The sequence below is a fragment of the Cygnus olor genome, chromosome 1 (genome assembly GCF_009769625.2).
Source record: "Cygnus olor isolate bCygOlo1 chromosome 1, bCygOlo1.pri.v2, whole genome shotgun sequence".
Classification (NCBI taxonomy): Eukaryota; Metazoa; Chordata; class Aves; order Anseriformes; family Anatidae; genus Cygnus; species Cygnus olor.
This window is the reverse complement of record NC_049169.1, coordinates 102,853,626-102,866,788: the sequence shown is the minus strand read 5'-3', so window position 1 is coordinate 102,866,788 and position 13,163 is coordinate 102,853,626. Positions and strand designations below refer to the sequence as shown.

At 39.1% G+C, this 13,163-nt stretch overlaps 1 protein-coding gene across 9 annotated transcripts in view; it reads right to left on the bottom strand.

Annotated features, from left to right (window-relative positions):
* Nucleotides 1-5,165: 5,165 nt before the first annotated feature.
* Nucleotides 5,166-13,163, bottom strand: part of RIMKLB (ribosomal modification protein rimK like family member B) — a 60,713-nt gene continuing 52,715 nt past the window's right edge. For 3 of the 9 annotated variants that reach the window (XM_040574921.1, XM_040574859.1, XM_040574931.1), the window contains one exon: nt 5,166-13,082. The gene's annotated coding sequence lies outside the window, so the exon portion shown is untranslated. The remainder of the gene's footprint in view (nt 13,083-13,163) is intronic. The other 6 variants (XM_040574906.1, XM_040574914.1, XM_040574867.1 and 3 more) reach the window with 6 other exon arrangements.

Sequence of the window (13,163 nt, the reverse complement as noted above, 5' to 3'; positions counted from 1 at the left end):
AATAAGTAACTAAATTTCCAAAGAAACACAGCTACTTCTCCTAGTGTAAAGCTCATCAGGAATTCCATAACGGTGATGATGCAAGAAAGTCTTGCACAAAGGAATATAAACCACAGCACATTAAAATTGAATAGAAAATAAATAAATAAATAAAATGAAAGAGAAGTGCTCCCCTTACAACCTTCTAAGTTGTGACAGACAGATTTTTGAAAACTAATAGCCAGTCTTGTAAGAAATTCCAGGAAACCTTTGCTCAGTTGCCAAAAAAATAAAAAAATAATTAAAAAAAGGAACCTCCAAGAGTTAAGAACTCGTGACCCTTGAAATTAAAGTGAAAAGGAACCTACCAAATCACTCTGCAAAATGGTATCTCAGTAAAGCAATAGTAGGAATAGTGTTTAGAGAAGAAAACATAGTTAGGAACCCCTCTCATCCTCCCACTACCACATCATCACTAGACCAAGCATAGTCAGCTGCATCTACCCAAAGCCATACTCCTTCAATGTTTCCCATACAAGCACACTGACTCCCTACGACATGTGATGAAATCAGGACCAGGGGTGTTGTAACAGATAGTTACGCACACCCATGTATCAAAATAGGTGGTTGGACTAAATCATCTCAGAGGTTTTTTCCAACCTGAATGATTCCATGAAAATCTGAAAATTTAGATATTGAAAATACTTTTCCCTTCCCTCCAGCTACAGGGCCTCTTCTCTTCTCCTGTTTCAGGGTTTGCTTGTTCCAGAATGAAGGCTTGTAACTGGGTTGCTATTTTTCATTTTAATTTCTTGCTTACAAACTCAGCTGTTTTCAAAATAAATGCTTCATTATTAAAATTGGACTAAAATGAAAGATCACCAAACCAAGTCATGAAAAGGTTCAGGCTGAATGATTTTGTAAAGGCGTTCTTCTCTCAGTCTTATCCTCCAAATAGGGCCACAAAAAAAGCTGTGCTGTCTGATATTACAGAGAGAACTAAGGAGATATTCTTCCCTGTTACACAGCTCTGGCCACAAGGCTAGAAAGAAAGGACAAGAGAACTGCAGTGGTTACTTCTTTTTTACTCTGAAAGCCCTAGCTTTGCAACCAGCTCTTTCCCCCACCAAAGATATAACCTCTACAGATGGAAGTGATTCTGCCCCTTCTTTACCTGCTTCCTCCTGTCTCAGTTCCACATTTTTAGAGACAAGCACTGTCACCACCAGTGTCACAAGCAGAACATGGGCATCTGGGATGCTCGAAAGTCACACCCCATTCTTTTCCCTTGGAAGCTCAAATCAAAACACCACTATATTCTTCTGCGTCTCTTTATCCTGGATCTTAAGAACTGTAGGGAAGAAATGGTAATACTTTGGACAGCTCTAACAGCTGCTGTATGCTCTCTCTAGGAAGGAAAACATAGACAGAACTAGGAGGATTTTTTTCTTCATTAGAAATATTCAGAAGCCCTGACACAAAAAGGGTAAAGAATTTTTTTAATGAAAAAGCTCAAGAAAAAAATGGAGCAGTTGTAACTCCATTTCTGACAGAAACTCTTCCTAATGGCTTTCAGATGCTTTTGGAGCCCACTACTACTCATCTCACTTCCATAAACTGGGACAGCAGATCCACAACAGACCGGGACAAACAAATGCAGAAGGCAAGGAACTTGCCTGTATCTCAAACACACACATTTGCAAAGCAAGAAAGAGCGCAGCAGTAATCATTGATCTCACCAACTGGCAGGAAGAATTACTGTTTATCCTAACCAATGAAGCATGCCAACATCTAAGATAAAGCGCATAAGCCAATAAACAGTGCAAGGTCCTGCATCTGGGCCAGGACAATCCCAAGCACAAAAACAGGCTGGGCAGAGAATGGATTGAAAGCAGCCGTGATGAGGACCTGGGGGTGTTGGTTGATGAGAAGCTCAACATGATCCAGCAGTGTGTGCTTGCAGCCCAGAAAGCCAATTGTATCCTGAGCTGCATCAAAAGAAGCATGGCCAGCAGGTCAAGGGAAGTGATTCTTCCCCTCTGCTCTGCTCTCATGAGACCCCACCTGGAGTACTGCGTTCGGCTCTGGGGCCCCCGGCACAAGAAGGATATGGAAGTATTAGAATGAGTCAAGAGGAGGGCCACAAGGATGATCAAGGGGCTGGAGCACCTCTCCTGTGAAGACAGGCCAAGGGAGTTGAGGTTGTTCAGCCTGGAGAAGAGAAGGATCTGGTGAGAACTTACAGCAGCCTTCCAGTACCTAAAGGGGGCCTACAGGAAAGCTGGGGAGGGACTCTTTACCAGAGGGTGTAGTGATAGGACAAGGAATAAAAAATTTAAACCGAAAGAGGGTAGATTTAGATCAGATATATGAAAGAAATTATTCACTATGAGGGTATTTAGACACTGGAAATGCTTGCCCAGAGACCCCTCCCTGGAGGTGCTCAAGGCCAGGCTGGATGGGACTTTGAGCAGCCTGGTCTGGTGGGAGGTGTCCCTGCCCACGGCAGGGGGGTTGGAACTGGGTGATCTTTAAGGTCCCTTCCAACCCAGACCATTTTGTGATTCTATGATTATTAGCTTGTATTTTGCTTACTAGCCTGTGCACCAACAGGCTAAACTTGGGGGGTTATAGAAGAGTAAGTACAGAATGGCAGCCTCTCCACCACGTATTACACCTCTGAGGCTTTTGAGGCAACTTTGACATTGTATTGTGTGCTTCTCCTTCTCAACATTACCACCGCAACAGAGGAAGTCCTCTGAAGTAGCATATCTGGAAAAATATTGAAATGATGACAGCGTGGGATGAGAAAGTTGCAGAGAAGATGATTCAATGAGTAGTTCCAATCTGATACCTAGAGCTTGAGATAACCTAAAGTAAATATACAGTAATAAACCAAGCTGTTCAGAGAGGGAAAGAGTGGGTTGGAAAAGCAATCAAGGTGACAGAGCAAAAGATAAGGAAAACGACCCAGAAAAACAAAAGACAGTGATCAAAACACTGCTGTCTGCTTAGATCATGCACAACTGGGAATGCAGGCCAGCCAAGTTACAGAGGTTTTCCAGAGCTTATTATAAACATAGTTACAGCCTCTCTCCCTGTATGGCCCTGATACAAATGCACTCCACCCCAAGACCTCATTACACTAAGCAGACCCAAGTTCTACAAGTGCTCCATTTCTGTAGCCAGCACAAAACCACAATTCCAGTTAAGAGGAAATGCAAGAAGTGCAAAAAGAACCATTTATATCCAGTTTTCCTAACTGTCACAGCACAGGTCAGTAATAACACCATAGGCATATTCTCATGCTGTTTCCACTGTACTGTTTGAGTCAAATAGTAATATTCAAATATTTTATTATGAATATCCAAGTACTATATAACTATTGATACCCAGTATTCATATCCAAAGGATACAAAGAAAATACAAAGAGGAATAAAACTTAACATGTTACTAACACATTCTTGACCTCTTTAGCGAGAGCCTTTAAGTGAGGTACATGAAGACTGCAAGGAGATCAATCCCTCTCCCCAAATTGCTAAATGAGTGCAAGAGCCAGAGACCTATTGATCTTTTCAGTATTGAAGTTTGCTGGCTATTGCTCACTGAGACATTGAATTGAAAGTAGACATCTTCATTAACTTAACATTCTACCTTGTTGAGAACAAGAGGTATTTACAAAACTATTTACACAACTAGCACTGGTTTAAGTCTTCACAGTGTTTCACTAACAAGAAATTTAAAGAGATACATGCAAGATCTATATAACCTTAGCTCTTGTCAGGAAAAGCATATAGTAAGAATTCACGTATCCACGTACATAACTGCCAAAGCCCCAGATTCAAACACACCTTATCTTAATAAAGAATCTCTGGTTGGTTGACAGAGGTGCAGTTCTGTTTCTCTCTAGCAGTCACAAATGCTATCAAGATAGCATAATTTTCCTTTTAAAACCCACAGGGACTCAGGTGAACTGATAACATGACTGATAAAACCAAGGCCTGACACTGGGTTTCCAAAGCATTTTAGAATGCTTGGGAATTAAATTGCTGGGGGAAGAAAAAATATAAAAACAAAAAACAAACAAACAAAAAAAAAACCAGCCTAATATGAAGGAGAACATCCAATGTGGCTTATTTTTCTGGCTTAGCTGTATCAAATCATAGAACCATAAAATCACAGAATGGTTTGGCTTGGAAGAGCCAAAAGATCATCCATGTCTAACCCCCCTGCCATGGGCAGTGATGCAACCCACTAGATCAGGTTGCCCAGGGCCTCATCCAATCTGGTCATGAACACCTCCAGGGATGGGGCATCCACAGCTTCTCTGGGCAACCTGTTCCAGTGCATCACCACCCTCTGAGTGAAGAATTTCTTCCTAACCTCTAATCTAAATCTTTAAAACCTTTCCCCCTTGTCCTAATATTATCTGCCCAAGCAAAGGTTGCTCTCCATCTTTTTCATAAGCCCCCTTTGAGTATTGAAAAGCTGCAATAAGGTCACCCCAGAGCCTTCTCTTCTTCAGGCTGAACAGCTCCAGCTTTCTCAGCCTTTCTTCACAGGAGAGGTGCTCCAGCCCTCTCATCTTCTTCAGGATTCTCCTCTGGACCCGCTCAAACAGATCCACATCCTTCTTGTGCTGGGGACCCCAGAGCTGGGTGCAGCACTGCAGGTGGGGCCTCACAAGGACAGAACCGAGGGGGACAATCACCTCCCTCAACCTGCTGGCCACTCCTCTTTTGATGCAGCCCAGGACGCAGTTGGCCTTCTGGGCTGCAAGCGCGCACTGGCTCATGTCGAGCTTTTTGTCCACCAGAACACCGAAGTGCTTCTCTGCAGGGCTGCTCTGAACAAGTTCTTCTCCCAGTCTGTGCTCATGTCTGGGATTGCCCAGACCCAGGTGCAGCACCTTGCACTTGCACTTGTTGAACCTCATTAGGTTCACATGGGCCCACTTCTCAAACTTGTCCAGGCCCCTTTGGATGGCATCCCTTCCTTCCGTTGCATCAACTGCACCACTCAGCTTGGTATCTGCAAAGTTGCTGAGGGTGCACTTGATCCCACCGTCTCTGTCATTAATGTCTACGTCAAAGCTGAAAGATCAACAGATTTCTGAAGTTAACCAGCACTTGAAGAAAGGGTAATTGGTAAAGAAGACACAAAGAAAAACCACACACCCTCATGAATTAGAAGTATTAACTCTTTTATTCAGTTCTCTGTGTTTGTAAGACAGCGTTCATTATGACTGCTAACCCCATGTCTGGACATTTCCCCATTCCACTTTACTTTTGGTCTGTCCCTTCTTCCCTTTACTGTGAAGGGGGCATTACCAAGAGATAAGTGTCCCAATAAGAAGGAAAGCACGCATCCTGCTGATGCAGAAAAACCTAGAGAAAAAAATCATTCAAAGAGTTAGGCTTTTCCCAAAAAACTGTGCATCAAAAATTCAATCAGGCATCATAAAAAAGATTTCTGTAACTAGCATCTATCTCATTTCCTTGATATCTGCGTTACAGGTGTAACGAGGTGGAGCCTTGGGTTATCAAACTCCTCTTCTGACCTAGGAAAAGGCCCTTCCAGTTCAAGGAGTGAGGTACAGCGTTCTAAAGGTGAAATCTAGTTCCTGTTACCTTTCCTGCAGGTAGAGGAGTTCAGTCTCTGCAACTGCTGATCCATCAACTTTTCACAAGCATTACATTCCTGTGGAAATATTTCATGTGGAGGAAAAATTGTATATTAAGTTCAGCAAAGTCAAAGTGCAACTTATTTCTGCCTAGTATCTCCTGAGATAAGACTTCCATATTTGCCATTTGGTAAACAAACATTTCCATTTAGGCATGCACAAGCATTCCTACATCACAATACATTTGTGCTACTCCTCCCACACACTGCTGTAAGGATAGGTGGGGCAAGTAACTAATATTTCTGTTGTTTCTTTTGCCCTTGCATTTGTAAGATGGATGGGAAAATATAAACACCAGCTTCTAAAGTGTCCTCCTGAAACTCATAAAATACTATACAGTTTTTGTGCTTAATACACAATGCTGATGAACAGACAGAATCCAGGGAATAACATTAGCAGACAGTACTTTGCATAGTAGTAGTGAGGAAGACAAACTATACACACCTCCTGGGGTAAACCACACTTCTTGTAAACACCAGATATGAAATATTTGCGATATATTTACAGCTGTACCAACAGTCAATACAACATTCCCATTCCTCACCATCGTATAACTGAAACAGTCATCTTGACTCCTGGCCTTCCACTACATTGATAAAACTGAATTGAATGGATACCTGTTTATACAGCTTCTGCTCAATCTTCTTTCTGTGCTTCAGGACACCTTCCTGGTTTGTCCATGTAACACTGTGTATTGTATTCACCTGTCCAGATCCTTCCTCCCTAAGATGTAAGTACTTTATGACACTGATAAACTAAGTATCAAGGAAGCTTAGTAGTGTCATTGCTTCTACCATAAACAGGAAATATGCATAGCAAAAATGTGTGACAGGCCAAAGAGGTAGCAACAACTGGGTTACTGTTTTTTCCTCCCACTTCATCAAGTGCCATTTTGTACATGAACGATCATCCCATAAAATTCTGGAAATAGCACATACTCCCAAAAAACTATCAATGTAATAGTGTTTTCTGATTAAAATATTTTACTCCAAAAATTTCAAAGACCTATAATAAAACTCCATTCCTATTCCATTCCTGTGTTGAAGTATATTTGAAATTGTATTGCAATTTGTCTAAAACAAAAATTCACTCCTTATTTTGTGTATGTCTTAGGTTAAGCCACAGATTAATGTAATATAATACTGGTGGGAAAACGCAACTGCACTTTCTGGTACCAAATATTCAATATACTGTTTGACAAAGAATTTTGCTACTACATTAAAAATATAAAGACCTGCAAAATTAATGTTAGGCTCAAACTCTGTACTCAGTCATCCAGATTAGCACAGCTGACATTTCTCAGTTAGAGAGCTCTCCAAACCTATTTCCCCTGTTCAACTGACCTCAGCCTGAAGAACCAGAGACATTTTAGCAGCCAATACTCTTTTTAATATGGTACATACATGTACAGAAGTACATCAAAGAGTTATGAATGCAACAAAAGATGTAATTCAATGTATGCAACACTTTCAAAGTCCTTTCTCACATGTTTCTTTACCTCCTCTTATTAATAGATATACCAAAAAGCCTTCTCCGTAGCAACATCAATGAGTGCCTAACTGAGACTGGGCTTTGGATATCACTATCTTGTAGGTAGGCATTTTGACTGCTTATCAATTCTGCTTCCTATAGGAATGAACAACCAAATGACATATATAACTCCTTAAGTACATTTCCTTCCAAACCAAAACCAAAATCTATTGCTGAGACAGTGTTATATGTAATTGCATCTACCAGTTGCCTCCAAGTAAAAAAGTAGACTTAGTAGACACAGAAATTCACATAAATCTTTTATGAGCCCTTTCTCACCCACAAACTAGGCAGAACTTAATATGCTGATACATTACTATCCGGACTCTACATTCTATTAACACTTGCACTGTTTCTAAATGCAACAAAAGGGAAATGCAGAAACACCCTCGAAATGGTCTTCCTTAAATTCACTGTAAACGTGAACTTTTCTATCAGCCTAATTCATAACCTACTTCTCCTCCAGAGTGAGGAACTTGTCCTTTCTTCCCTTCACAAATATACCAACCCTTCCTTGCCCACGGAAGTCTATGAATAAGAATGGAAAGTATTATTTTTCCATTCTTCAAATCCACACCAGATCAGGGTTGCAGAGAACAGTATCGGTTGCTTTACTATGTCATATCTAGTAGAAAAAAAACCACTTTGTATCAACAGTCACATGTAAAAATGTGGAGGATCTACGAGAATACTCTAAATCCGTGCTTGTCTTACACCCAAAAAATCTTTCCTTAACAGCTGACTGAATCGCCTAAAATGGTGGTCCCTGCTAAAAAGGCTTATATACATTTCTATGCCTCTAAGCCTTACCTAAAATGGCTTCCAGAAACTGTTAAGAAGCAAAAGCTCAGAGGTTCGGGGACAGATGACCAACTCTTCCTTGCAAAAATTACTGTCATCTAGACTCAGCACAGTAACATTTTTAATCCACATGACCATCCATTCTAGTAGGTAAGTACTACAGCTAGTTTCCATATCAACAGCTCTATAATCAGCATTCAGCTCTCTTCCTTGATATCCAGTCCCCAAAGGCTAGCGTGCCTATCATATATTATGTACAGAAAGTCTGGTGATATTCCTCCTTACAACAAAAAGCTGGGAATGCTCAAGACCAGCAAAAGCTGTTTTACTGCCTTCTCTCCATCTCTGATGACAGACTGATATATGCTTAGACTCCTTTGCCTCTACTACTAGAAGATACGTTCTCCCTTTCACATCTCTGCTGTCTGACTGGATGTAAAAACTTTCTCTATGGGGCTTCATCAGCTACATAGACTTTGCGCATTGTTATATTCAATAACTCTTTTCAAATCTCTGTCCAAAATATTTTTCACTTTGTACATTTGATCTCCCTTTCACTCTGCAGTAACTCAGCTCCGGGATTTAAAGCCTGTGGTCCACATACTACCTCTACAAGCTCTATGAGAACTGACACGCTGCTAAGAAAAGCACATCAGTTGTCTGTAGTCCTAGGTGGTATCTGATGTGCACTGGAAACTCTTTGGTGGCCTGAATATCAAAAACTCAGATCCAGCTTAGTTCCCATGTTTAAGTATTCTTTCCAATTTTAGCATGACCATCCCAGATAACTACAGGAAATAGAATTTGGAATTTATCAACTAATACTTGATAACTGTTCTACATTCAGCTGATCCAGATTCAAACTTTCCCCCATGCTAGACTGTTCATCAGTGCCTCCATAACCTGGCTCTTCTCTCCCATTTTCTTTTCTTTTCAGAAACAGAAGTCATCTTACTGGATGTCAGCATTTTAATCTCTGGTAGGAGATACAGTTAAAATGGAGGTCTTGTTATGATGAAACATACTGACTACTTGTGCAACAATAACTCTTTGATGATATCTACATCATTGGTCTCCAAAGTGGGGTGCACAAGACAATCCATTAGGGTGCAAAAAGAAATTATTTTTGGTACCATTAATAAATTAAATGAAATACTTTTTAGAACAGAATTTGTTTCATCTTTATCTGATCTTTTATTTCTGTGTATGTTTAATAATGTACATAATAGTACAGTAGTACATGTACATACTGTATAAATAAATGAATATACATATATTGGGGTGCATGATCAAAATGTTTTATGGGATACACACAAAAAAACATTTTATGGGAAAGGGATGCACAATCAAAAACATGTGAGACACTGAAGTCTAGGTAACTGAAGAGGTGGTTAAAACTACTCACTGTTAGTCATTACATCAGAAACACTATAGATTTTACGTTTCTCACTGTCTCCCACTTCCATACGCAATTTAACTTTCGGTCTTTTGAGTATTTTTTCTATCTTGAGATATATGGTATCTCGATAAAGCTTAATGTCTTTTACTATCATGGTGTTTCTAAGGCATCTATCATTTAATCTAAGTTGTGCTCTGTAAGTATTATTACACAATAACTAATATTTATATAAGATTCACAGAAGAGGATAATAGATCTGCTTTTTGGCTTTTTCTGGTTTAGAGCTTTTAATATTTCCAAATTTGGAACTGACAACATTTGGGTGTCTAAGGCATTTTGCACTTTCATTTTTGTACCTGTAATCAACCTGTTACCTAACCCTTACCTATAAATATTTTCTTATTAGGTAGAAATGTTATTTCTTAAATGTAAAATGTAAAGATATTTAAACATCTCAATTAATAAGATATTATTTATGTTGTAATGGGCTAATGACTGGTACACCCACCCAAAAAGCAATTTATCTTCTTTACTTATCAGTTTGGATTTACTAAAATGACTAGCTAAATTAACCAAAAAGAGGCCAGGATTCAGAAACAGAAGGGAAAGCCTCAAAGAGTCTTTTTACACATAGAAAACCCTATACCAGAATTTTGAAAAAATATATCTAGTTCTGTCTGAATAAATGTGCACCATTGTGCCCTACTGATCAAAATTAGAATGGTTCAAGGATACAATTTAGACTTAGTGTCAAACCAATTTATTTGTTTAAAGTGGATCCCTGCTGTTGTCCCCTAAATCTCAAATGACCATTACGTACTACATGAGAATCCTGATTTCCTAGAGTGTCATTAGAACATGAAACTGGCTGCTTACTATGTGCATCTATAAACTATGCCCCTTGGACAAAAACAATGAATGTGGGCAACAGTAAAAGATCTTCACACTCAAAGGGGGACCAGGCTTTAGATGCAGAGGAAAAAACATCTGATGAGAAATGTTAGATATATGTTTACGCACATGCAACGTCAGTTACCACCAAGTACAATTGTGCTGAACTACTCAAAAACATTTCAGGAAGAGATACATACGTTTGAAAAGTACATAAAAGAATCACCCAAAAGGTAGTATCAGATAGCAGATGGGCCAAAATGAAGTAGCAAAAATTAGAAAAGCTCTCAGCCCGTAACACTGACCACTGTCTGACAGTGGTCATTTCCTCCCTTCATAAAAATAAAAATCTGTAGATAAAAACTGCAGAATGTTCCTCATTTATTCCATTTTTTTAAAAAAAAATGTTAAAACAAACGTCATCAACAGCATAACTTGGACTGATCTTCTTGTGGGGCAGATAGATGAATGGACTAGATTAATTCCTTCCAGCCCTAGTTTTCCATATTCTTAAGATATGGCAATTTTAGTGAAGTTTAAATTTTTAGGGCATATACTGTACCTTACAGAAGCAGAGAGGAAAATGGAATGTTGAGTTAAAGACCAGAATTAGGACATCAGGTAACCAAACATTAAATCAGATAGAACCATGTGTCTACTGTAATACAGCTAGTCTTGTGATGGTTAGAATTCAGTAAATTAGACTCACCATTCAAAAGGACAGTTCAGGGACTCTGCCTCTCTCCTCCGTCCCCATTACTCCAGTTAATATTTTGCAATCCATCTCTCCCAGTACTGTAGGTTTCTCAGGTCACAGTCACATGAGTTTCTTCTGCTGCTGCTGCCACCTACCAGTTTTAATATTCTGTTGCAGCAGAAGGGCATATAGAAGAAGTTCTTGTTCAGCACTTACATAATCACCATCCTTTGTCTAAGATGTCATGGTTTTATTCAAGTTCTACAATGTTTCCCTATACACCAGGCAAAGCACTGGGAACAATCAACATGAACAAGGAACAACCAATAAGGCTTTGAAAGCCATTCCATAAGCAGGCAGGAGCATAATCTGTAAAAACATCTTTCAAGCAATATTAAAGATTAACTTCTGCAGAATGCAGTAAATTTTTATTAACTCTCCCCCCAAAAGATCATTTGCAGACACTACAAAGAACCAGTACTGTCCTTCTTTCAAGAAAATCTTCAAGTAATACTTTGGAAGTAAGATTGGAGATATTAAACTATGAGACAACGTGAATTTGTTCAACAAATTTGAGGAAAATAAATTCTTTTTTAGACATTACTATAAACCCACAAAGCTCTCCCCCAGAAAGACACCCAACCACATGCCTGAGAAGTGTTACACCCATGTCCTATAGCAGCTGATGTACAAAAATATTACACAAATAAAGGAATAGGCCTGCCCACTGCTGAGACGCAAGAAGCGGGTGTGTCTGAAAGGAAAAAGCATTAGAAACATAAGTATAACATGTCTGTAAAATTATCTTAAAAGTAAAATTAAAGAAACAAATTATACACTCAATTATACCAGTGAAATTGGATATCACATAGAGATTCCAGGTTTATCTCAGCATAGCTGAGAGCAAAATTTGGCTCCAAAATTATTCCCTCCCACTGTAATCTGAAGATGTAATTTACGGTAGTGCTGACAAATTTGCTGCGTTCCAGGAAAACACAAACTGAGAAAAGTACAGTATTTAATGATAATATAGAGGAGTTATTTAAAGTACACAGAAAAAAAGATTGAAACAAAAGCCAATTCTTTACAGATGTCATGAGAAATAAAACACGGCATCAGGAAACTTCGAAGCCTGTCCGAAGGTTAGCATTCCTCTACTTTGAATGGAATTCCAATTGTCTGATATTTACCACTGTATATAAAATACAGATTCTCCTCTTCGCACAAAATAAAACCTAAAGTTCCCATCAACTTTGAAGTGGTTTGAGACTAAAGGAGAGAGTTTACAGAGAAGGATAACATTTACAGGTATTTAGATCTATTACCGAGGGCAACATAAACTGAATCCCCCATCCTTTGCTAATAAATAATCAGACCCACAACTTGTTTTGTTTTTTCTTTCTTCTAGAACACACATTCTCCCATCTGTCCTCTTCATACGATCCAGCTCTACTGAATTTTAGTAAATTTAATTTAATTTCCTTAGTACTCGTTTTTATGTACCTCTCAGCTCCCAACTGATGCAGTTAAATGTTATGGTCACTTTGCAACTGGAAAGCATTATATCTTTCAAGAACCTAAGCTAAAACAGTACACTTAAAAGCAAACTACCTAAAAGCGATAAAGAGGTAGAATTAATGTATTACAAAACTCTCTCATATATCTACCATGAGAGGACTTTTAACCTGCCCTAATTTTTGTCTCATCTGAGTAAAGCAAAGGACAATGACAGACTTCTTAAAGGTCAGCATGTATAAGGAGGGGATATAAAAAAAAGTAAGATTTATCTAAATATCACTGGTAAAGAAATCATTCAGAAAGTTTCACCAAAATGGACCAACTGGGAAAACAGGAAGAAAGGAAGGCAAACAAGTTAGCAAATTTACGAAGGTTACATAAGAGCAGAAAAGAGTCAATTTACCTGACAACAGGTCGGTTTTAGATGTCACCAAACTGCTGCGTTTACCATTCTACCCGCTTGCATTACTGGGGGGAAAAGTTTAGGAAGAAACATTCTCAAGGATTTTTCATAAGTTCTCACTCTCGCCACCGGAAAGGGGAGAAGGGAAGGTTTTCTCTGGATTGTTTGACTTTTTTGGCTCCTGAAAAGTTTTGCAAAGAACAGTAAGAAAGTGCGAACTGTTAGAACACATTTCTGTTAAAAAAAAGGGGGGGGGAAGGGG